The following is a 9,622-nucleotide window of genomic DNA, read 5'->3' as shown; positions in this document are numbered from 1 at the left end:
AGAAATGTATAGAATGCAAATCTACCGAATACATCAAAAACAATAGACATGTCAACACCCTTAATTGCACTGAAAATCTGGAATTTGCTATTGCTTTTTACTTTGACAGAGGTTATGGGATAATCTATCCCATTTCCTCCCTTGGAAATATGCACTTATTTGTCTATAAGGTTAGAAAGTTTTTACACAGATAGAATGTTTACTCCACCAGTTCATGAAACGGCCATTTCATTTGTAGCATAGGGAAGCTATACCAAGAGTAGGATCATTTTCTCTGCTTTCTTGTACTGTGGAAATTCCATATATATCTATATATAGATATATATAGTTATATAGACATATAGTGGCACAAGAGGGCAAAGTGCAACTAATCAATATTAGCTACTATTTCGACATACCTCTGGCTACTCTTCTGAGATCTCCTCTGGCCTAGTCTCATGTCAAAAGCACCTTACTGAGGCGTAAATAAGGAGAAATGCATAAAGAGGATCTTGCTTCTGCCAAAAAGCTCTCAAGCTCAAGGGTGTTTTCATTGAACCACAGTTACTTAGTTTATCTTACATTAGAGGGAACTCCTTTAATTTACCAATCTGTAATAGGCAACTCTTCTCCATACAGAGCAAAAGGTCACTATTTTATGTAAGGAAAATTAAGCCGATGTTCTTGGTTGCCTTACAGTTCTCGTAGTTCAACTACTCCAATAAATGAACATGTACAACAAGCCGAAGGGCTTTTTATTACAAATTTAATTCATTTCTCTAGACAACTGTGAAATTTGCCATTGACATTAGTCATTACCCCAAGGCGAACTAAAAGATGATCTCAGTTAATAAATGATCCTTAACAAGGAACACTCCCTATCTTCTCTGATATTGGCACAGGGACATTTTATTAATGCAGGGCTTGCTTCCTGCCAGAACACTAGAATTCACGACTATTTGGTATACTTGTTTCCTCTTCCTGCTCCTGATATTAATAATTATGCAACGGGATAATTAACAACACAAAGAGACAGTACTCTGAGCTTGCAGCTAGATTTTCAGCGTGTTAACCTTCTGGGAAATAAAGAACAGAAGCAAAGAGTCTAGCCAAATAAACCAATGCAGGTTGATTTCACAGTGTGTAAAAGGCTAATTATCTGTGAAAAGTCTGACCTCAAGTATCAAAAAAACCTCAGAGTCTTTTAGAGGATGAAGTAGTTAGCTTGCAGAACAAGTTTCATATACATATGAGTGTGCATGTAGTCACACACAGATATTCAGACCAGCTTTATTGCAATCACTTATTGGACATATTAAGTGTTATCCACAAATGTATATCTATCCAGACATAACAGCACCACATAATCAATGTAAACCAGCTATTGACAACACCTGTGAAACTATAGTAAAATAAACTTTTTTTCCCATTCACTGTAACTATGATATAAACAAAATAAACCCAGAGTATGACAGAAGTGGGTTAAGTGCATATTGTTTACTGAAGACAGGGTGCAATAAAATACAGGAAATATTATCACTTCTTTACAGATTCAATGTGTAATTCATTCTGATATAAGAATATTTATCCACTAGCAATAATAACAAAATCACTTTTTTGTTGCAGGAAAAAATAAATTGTATTTGCAAAAAGCAAACACATTACGGAGTGTGTAAAAATGCAATATTCCCATTTTCTAGTCAGAGTTCCAATTTATTGAAGTAACAGAGCAGAAAATGCACTGACAGCTGTTACATTTTATTGCGAATTAGTATATACGTTTTATATCCAGTGAGCAAATGCATGATACATTGTATTCCAGTAATTGCCACTGGCTTTCCAAATGGAAACTGAATGATCTTAGTGCAATTACACTCAGGAGAGTAAATGTAACAAGCCACAGTTCTCCATTATAGCTCTTTAACAATGCAACGAATATTCTTCTCCTTTCCCCACAAATAAACAAATGAAAGGTCAAACCACAGATCAATTATATATGAGAAAAATTAATAGGGTTGCATTACGGTAGGACGTGTATATCACAGGTCAGAAGATTAGTACTGTTTCCAAGAAAAAATCACTGAAGTTTTCACCAGGCTCAAGTTATTACTTTTACTAAAGCTTCAAAACTCCCCCACCCTTTGGTGGGGGGGAGAGATGTCAGGATATAACTGAACGGTTGGAGAAGAGTTTTCATTTCACATCAAAATGCAAACATTGCAGCCTGTTAAGCAAATACTCCTCAATTTAATGCTTTATATGTGCAGAGAAACAAACATACATCCAAACACTCACATGCACACACACATTTCTTGCCGAACGCTTATAAAAAAAAATGTCTGTAGGCTGTAGCTTACTGCAGGCACTGAGTTAGGACTTATTTAAAGAGTCTATGTTAAGAGAAATAAATAGCCAAATGCACTACGGAAAAGCACTTTTTTGTGAGTGTACTAACCTTCATACCATATTTTAAACCTTTTCCTTGGGCAACCAGTGCTGTGACAGTTTCTTCCCCTTCACGCTCTACCGTGAGGAGCTCAGCAAAGCCAGCTGTCTCCTCCCCTCTAGTGGTTATCAGCTCTATTTGCAGCAACACGGAAAGTGGAGGGGCTACGGCAGACCACCTCAGGGGCATTTCTGTAATTTCTAAGCTAGAGAGAGAATGAGAGAGAGAGAGAGAGAGAGAGAGAGAGAGAGAGAGAGAGAGAGAGAAGGCCTGGCAGCCTATCGCAGCAGCAAATAAAAATTATCAGTCATTTAAAACAATATGTTAGTGAGGACTACAACTTAATCAACACCAACCTGCTGACATAGATTTGCAATTTGAGCAGGTTATTAGTGATCGAATTAGCAACATGTCACAACTTGTATCTGATTTATTAGAAGAACTGACTAATGCAAGAGGACTATAAACAACACGCTAGACATTTTTCAAAGCTCACTGACTGTAATAATATGCGCTCCTGAAAAAAGTGTAGGTAAAGGCCAGGCATGACTGTGAATGCATCAGTCACATGTGCATTGTATGGATATTTCCTGCTATTATTTGTTGCTTTTTTAATAATAGGAAAAAGCCCTCTTCATTAGAATGATATGGTCAAAAGTCTATACAATGAGAGGAGAGAGATGCAATACAGAGGAGAGGATGCTCTGTTAGAAAAAAAAATCCAAATTGTCTCAGGCTCACACCTATATCAAGCTAGGAGGCACCTTGATAACTATTTTGGTATTTTAACTATGACAAGTGGTAGGAGAGACTCTTCAATGGGAGGTGATGCCTCTTCTGACACAAATGCTTCCAATAGTGAAATGACTGAGCAATTCTAACAACATAACTAGATATTTTAATATCCTGAGTCTTCATATAGGCTTTTGTCTTTAGATCTTTACCACTGGACTTAGAAAAGTTAGTTAACCAGAAGCATTGAGCAGTCACTAGTCCGAAAATCACAGAGGGTGGTTATCTGCTCTCAGGGATCAGCTTGCAGATGGCCTTTGAGTGAAGGGGTTACTGGGCCAAGTCCTTTTTAAAGAATAAGGGGAAATGGGGCCTTGACGTTGCAGGCTGAGCAGGCAATGTCTTACAGGCAAGATGTATTGTATTTCTGTTTGATGCACCAAGAATATGTCGACATTCATAGCTATACAGTGAATTAGCATAATCAATTTTATGCAAATTGACATTTTCTTTAGCTGATTTTTAATGATTCTATTCATCTTTTTGGGAGGAAGCATGAGCCTAAAAGGTGTTTTTTAATTCTTCAGATTGGACCCTACTGATTTTTCACAACAAAAGAGCATTTGTTTTAGAGATTTTTGGGTTACCTCTAAGAGAGCATGCATGCTTGTGAATACACACATGACTGCCAGTAACAGATTTTTTCGAGTGGCTTACAGAGTTTTAAGAAGCAGAAATGAAATTAAATTGCAATATCAAATCAACAAAATGCAGTAGATATCAAATTAGTATTATACCTGTCAAAATATATACAAGACAATTACTTTTGAGCAGGGAAAATATACTATTCTAGGACTAGCGGAGAATATTTTAGAGTACACAGAATCCTGTTTGGATACTCAGAACAAATTTGCCCACAGCTTCATGAACAGTCCCATAACTAAAAGCCCTCCAAGTAAATCTAGAAGTTGGACAGGTTGTCTATTCCAAAAAGGATAAAAATAGCACATGGACAAGGGATGGCATTTTGGTTTACGCACAGTTTTCTCCTTCTATTCTGCCTCTTGACCAGTGGGACAGATCACCATCCGGTTTGCTCAACTTTTGAAATATTCAACTGAACTTTGATGTAGTTGTCACAGAAGCCTTAAACAGTTCCCTCACCTGTTATAAGGGTTTCATGCCTGGATGAAGGTTCAAATTTGAGATTCTGAAATAGGCATAATATAGCTAATTCAGCTAGATTTCTGAAAAGACATAGAAATAGCACTTTGGATTGCATATATTTGAAGGTTGCATGTGCCCCTGCTTTTGATAAGATGTTTATTCATTGCATTCTTGTACTGTTCAATAGCCAAAAAATCTTTGGGTACTTCACTACAATTTAGAAAGGTAAAATACAGCATACAATGCTGTAAAGAATTTAAATAGTTAAAGCTATTGTTGTTGTTGTTGTTGTTGTTATTATTATTTAATATTCAGTTAACAATAATATAAAAATGAAGCCAAAACAGTCAAGCATTCCAACTGTGGTGTAAAATACAAATAAAAGCCAGAATAAGACCTAGCAGTAATGCAAAGATTTAAAATTCAAAACAGAGCTTAGGGACTAACATTCCTAGAAAGATGTGTGGAAAATGAGGTGTCTACCTGGTGAACACTTTAAAGTACAGGAGCCTGTGAGCCTCCTGTGATGTTGAGGCTACAAGAGGAAGGACCCTCTATTTAATAGTCACCCACCTGACTAGCCTTGTTTGAGCTCCAGGAAAAGGACCACTGACAAATATTTTAGGGTCCAGGCAGAATGATCATCCAGGTAACCTAGAAGAAAACTGTTAGGGTTTTGAATGTTAATGTCAACACTTTGAAACAGTGGACAAACCACTGTGCAGATGGTAAACTACTGGAATAATATGATCACACTCGCCAGCTCCTTTTGGCAATCTCGCTGCCCTGTTTTGGACAAGCTGAAGTTTCTTACCGTTTTCAAAGGCAGCTCCATGTATAACGCACTGTAGGAATCCAACCCGGAATGTGAATGCCTGTAGCTAAGCTATCCCTTCCTAGAAAAGGGCATTGTTTATAAGCTGAAAAAGCTGCTCCATGACCGTGAATCTACCCTGCCTCTAGTAACAGTGCTGGATCCAGCCGAAGCCCAAAATATGGACCTGGTCCTGAGGGAGGGGGTGCAGTCCCTTCCAGAACAAATTGAAAGTCACTTACCTGGACAGGTAACCACCCATTGGCAGTACCCCCTCCTTGTACACACAGGCTCACTTTTTTGGCCCTTGTCCATCACATTACTCTGCCCAAGCACTGCATCATCCAGATTTGATGAAAAGGGGAGAGAGAGCTGGATGCAGTCTGCATAGAGATGATGCTTCAACTCACATGTCCAGGTAAGCTCACCCAGCAGTTCCATGCAGCTTTTCACTTTTAAAATAGCACCATGGAACCCCATTGCATAGCTGGCCAGGCACAGAGCAACAACCCCTGTTGTTGCACCGCCTTCTGAAATCAGCTGTCCAAGTAGGAATGGAATCACTGCACTGTACCTCCAACTCCAATCCAGTTAGCCTTTTTAGGAGAATACCAAATGGTTGATGGTTGAAAGGCCCGAGAAAATCAAAAGGGTCATACACTTCCTGTTACTCCTTGACAAAAGCCATCCAACTTTGGAAATTGTGTGTCAAGGACTCTTTCAGAAGCTACAAACAAGGTGGGAAATGTGATCCTGTCTTGACAAGACTTAATCCCTAGAAACATGGCACATTTAATCTTAGTCTCAGGACATTCCCTTCTTTCCTCTGCTCCCCTCTATCTGGATTATGTGAAATAGTGGAAAAAAATAGACCAAGCAGATAACTGAAGTAGGACTCTTCGCTATCAATGTTACCCCTGCCACTATTTTTAAACCACTTATTGTGTCATAGTTTGCCTGGGAAAACAAAGATTGTTTCCCTTTGCATGTGACTGTGCAGTCACATTCCCAGACACGGTTTAAGAAGGTCTGCAGTTTTGTCAGTAGGGGCTGAAATTAGCTTTGAAAGCTCCAGGGTAAGATGGAATATTAGCCTTACCCAAAGAAAACAAACATGGCATGACTGAAGTTATGAACAGCAAAAAGAGGATGCCGTAGGCCTGGCTTGATCCTGGTTCTGACTTTCCCTGTATTTCACTGAGAACGGGTTGCCTTCTTTTCTTATAAAATAAAGCCCTGGATTTTTCAGGGTCACTAAGAACTGCTGAACTGCTGACATGATCAGCACCACTGAGATAATTGCTTAGTAGCTTCAAGAACTTCTAAAGCAAAAAAAAAAAAAAATGTTGGCTATGAAATAATTCTAGGTCTCAGGATTCAACCCTTTGGGGTTAGTTTGCCAGAATTACTTTGGCAGAATTATAGATATATGTGATGGGAACTGTGATTCCGGGGGACTTATATCAGAGATCCTTCCTTGTATCAAGCAGCAGTATTGCAGCATATATGTGAAAAACACTTAGTGTTAATGGGCACATGCTGATGAATAGAGAAGTTTTCATTGCAGTGAAAGCACAGTTTTGTTTCACACAAATGCAATTCATTTACAGAAGATGGAAAAGTGATGTGTGCAGGGAAATGGTCTTTTTAAGTTTCACCTGCTTTTGTTTAGATCCCTTGATGATTTTGTAGCGATTTTAAAAAACTAATTCATTGATCTTTCCTGAAACCCAAAGCAAATTCCATCTGTTGTGCTGACTTCTGAAGGAGCAAGACAATATGATTTACTTCTGAGTAGAAATGTATATTGGCATATCTTCAGCTAGCCTGCCCATGGTCAGTTCCACAAGAATAAGTATCACTGAAGGCAATGTGATTTACTCCTGAGTAGATATGTGTACTACCCATTTTCAGCTTGTTGCTCTTCACTAAACACTTGCATCAATGTGAGAGATTTGTGTTATTCACAGTCACATCTCCACACATGTGCATTAGCGAATGCTATAAAAAAAGGGGAAAAAAAGCCAACTGGATACTTCCTCAGTGGAAGTTCAATGTGGATAAGTGCAAGGTCTTACACTTGGGGCATAGGAATAGGTGTCATAAGTACAGGTTAGGGGACAAGTGGCTGGAGAGCAGCACTTGTGAAAGGGACCTTAGAGTACTGGTTGACTGCAGGCTAAATATGAGTCAGCAGTGTGATGCGGTGGTCAAGAGGGTGAACACCACTCTTGGTTGCATAGCCAAAAGCATGGCTTCTAGATCGAGTGGTATTTCTAACACTCTATACGACCCTGGTATGCCCACCACTGGAGTATTGTGCTCAGTTTTGGGGCCCTCATTGCAGAAAGGATATAGCCAGGTTGGAGTCAGTGCAGCATAGGGCCACAAGGTTGGTGGCCGGTTTGCAGGGGATGGGGTATGAGGCGAGACTGAGGGAACTGGGTCTCTTCAGCCTGGAGAAGAGGAGACTCAGAGGGGATATGTTGGTGACATACAGTTATGTGAGGGGATGTCACACGGAGATGGGTAGAGACCTGTTCTCCCCTGCAGAGAAAGGCAGGACGCACTTCAGCGGAGCAAAGCTCAGGGAGCCAAGGTTCCATTTAGATGCCAGGAAGCACTTCCTTACAGTTAGGACCCCAAGGGTGTGGAATGGGCTTCCACGAGAGGTCGTTGAGGCCATTCAAGGATGGGCTGGACATCCACATGGTGGACATGTCATGAGCAGAGCCGGTTGGAGCCGGGGTCAGACGAGATGGCCTCTTGTGACTCTCTCTGTTTCTATGTTTCAGTGTAATACTACTTGCCGTCAGCCTACACAAGCCACTTCTCATCCACCTGGAACAAGTTTAGCGCACACTGAAATATAAGCCATAAAAAACACAACACATAAAAAGATGCAATGACCTGATTTGAAGAAAACTGGGATATAATGGAGAAAATAGGCTGATTGGGGTGTGTTTCATAGAATATGCGAGTGAGTCAGCCTTAGAAGATTCATAAAAATCCCTCGTGTGAATCCTTCCCACCCCATTGGAAGAGCACCTGACTGTAGAAGGCTGTTGTAGGTAACCCATTTGTAGAAAGTACAAATACTAAAGTCTACATGTTTGTAAAGCATTTGGTTTCCCTCTTAATATCTGACTGTAAAGGTGCCTTTAGAAAGCTGAAACTGCATCACAAGCTTAAATATGTACAGACTTCAGACTGTAAATAGTGTTTCATTCCATAAGGGGCATATTAGATAAATTCTGGTCCAAACTGACCTTAAAATAATTTTTCACCCATCCATGCACAAAGTATATCTGCCCTCTGTCTCTGAGGTAATCTGGCAGGCAAACTATTAAGTTGCCAGCAGCTGCCTGCAAGTTTAGTGTCATGCAAGGCTCTTTCAGTCTGAGCACAGGTGTCACACTAAAACACAAACTATCCCGTAGAACGCAAAGGTACTTTCGGCAGCACTACTGCAGGTTATGTGCTATTCGGTGTACCACTGTGAGAGTTTGCAAAAGGGAAACAGACAGCAACAAGAGCAGCAAATTTATCCCAGTAAAGAACATATTGTCAGTGGCCCATTTTTGAGCATTAATTTTCTTCTGGCATGATCTTTTCAATACTAATGATCACTGTTACTAAAGGTGTTAACACTGAAATATTCATATCTTCTTGTCACCAGCTCCATCATCTTCTAAAGGTTTTAGAACAGATTTATTAACTTGAGCCCTCTCTGTGCTTTGCTTTTACACCCTGCCTTGAGGGTATTTGAGCAAGCTTGCTGTGGGTTTCTTGTCTCGAAGTCTTGGCTTCTGGGCAAGGGGAGGTGTGGTGGGAGAAGGGGCAGTTGTCTCATGGGGTCTTTATATTTAGAAGATTGTATCACTGTGCACGACTTCCATGACAAAGTGGTCTATAAAGTATTTTTAAAAAATAATAAAATAACAGTAGGGTTTGTTCACATGAATATACATTTTGGCTTGTGGCTCTTCTGAATATGCATAAAAGTGTCCAAGTCCCTGAGCATTTTCAAAGGCAATCTAGTAAAAAATAGATAAAAACATTCTGATAATATATATTTCCGGGCACATTCATTATAGCCAAGTGGTCATTGTGGAAAAAGTGGTTTTATGCCTAAAGTCCCTGTTTTTATGCACCCATTTTAACGATCACAATTTCTTGCCCTTTGAAACGTAAGTTTTAAGTATCTAGAAAAGTGCCAAGTGTTCCTTTCATGGCTCTGAAGACATTGTGTCTGCAATCCACTGCTGCACCACAGAAGAATTAGATGGTGCCTGATTAGGTCACCCAACTTTCTCCCCCAATTCGCAGAATCCTAAGGATCACTGATGGGAACTGGTAAACTGACTTTTCTGAAGATCAAGAGAGTTTAGTGCTATTTATGGCATGTGAGCCAGGAAAGCCTCTTGGAAACTTCATGGGTTATTTAGGCAGTAAACCAACTGCTTCCTTTATGCTGCCCATTC

At 39.8% G+C, this 9,622-nt stretch overlaps 1 long non-coding RNA gene across 16 annotated transcripts in view; it reads right to left on the bottom strand.

The window, feature by feature from the left end:
• Positions 1-5,882, bottom strand: part of LOC123023165 — a 71,759-nt gene extending 65,877 nt beyond the window's left edge. For 2 of the 16 annotated variants that reach the window (XR_006414660.1, XR_006414662.1), the window contains exons 1-4: positions 5,381-5,881; positions 4,898-4,989; positions 4,322-4,367; positions 2,435-2,630 (exon numbers count right to left, since the gene is read on the bottom strand). This is a non-coding gene — a long non-coding RNA (uncharacterized LOC123023165). Of the gene's footprint in view, positions 1-2,434; positions 2,704-4,321; positions 4,405-4,897 lie in introns of all 16 variants that reach the window. The other 14 variants (XR_006414651.1, XR_006414652.1, XR_006414663.1 and 11 more) reach the window with 13 other exon arrangements.
• Positions 5,883-9,622: the final 3,740 nt, after the last annotated feature.

The sequence above is a fragment of the Varanus komodoensis genome, unplaced genomic scaffold, assembly GCF_004798865.1.
Source record: "Varanus komodoensis strain SLA01 unplaced genomic scaffold, ASM479886v1 scaffold2, whole genome shotgun sequence".
Taxonomy (NCBI): Eukaryota; Metazoa; Chordata; class Lepidosauria; order Squamata; family Varanidae; genus Varanus; species Varanus komodoensis.
The sequence above is the reverse complement of the archived record's forward strand: the minus strand, read 5'-3'. Positions and strand labels throughout refer to the sequence as shown.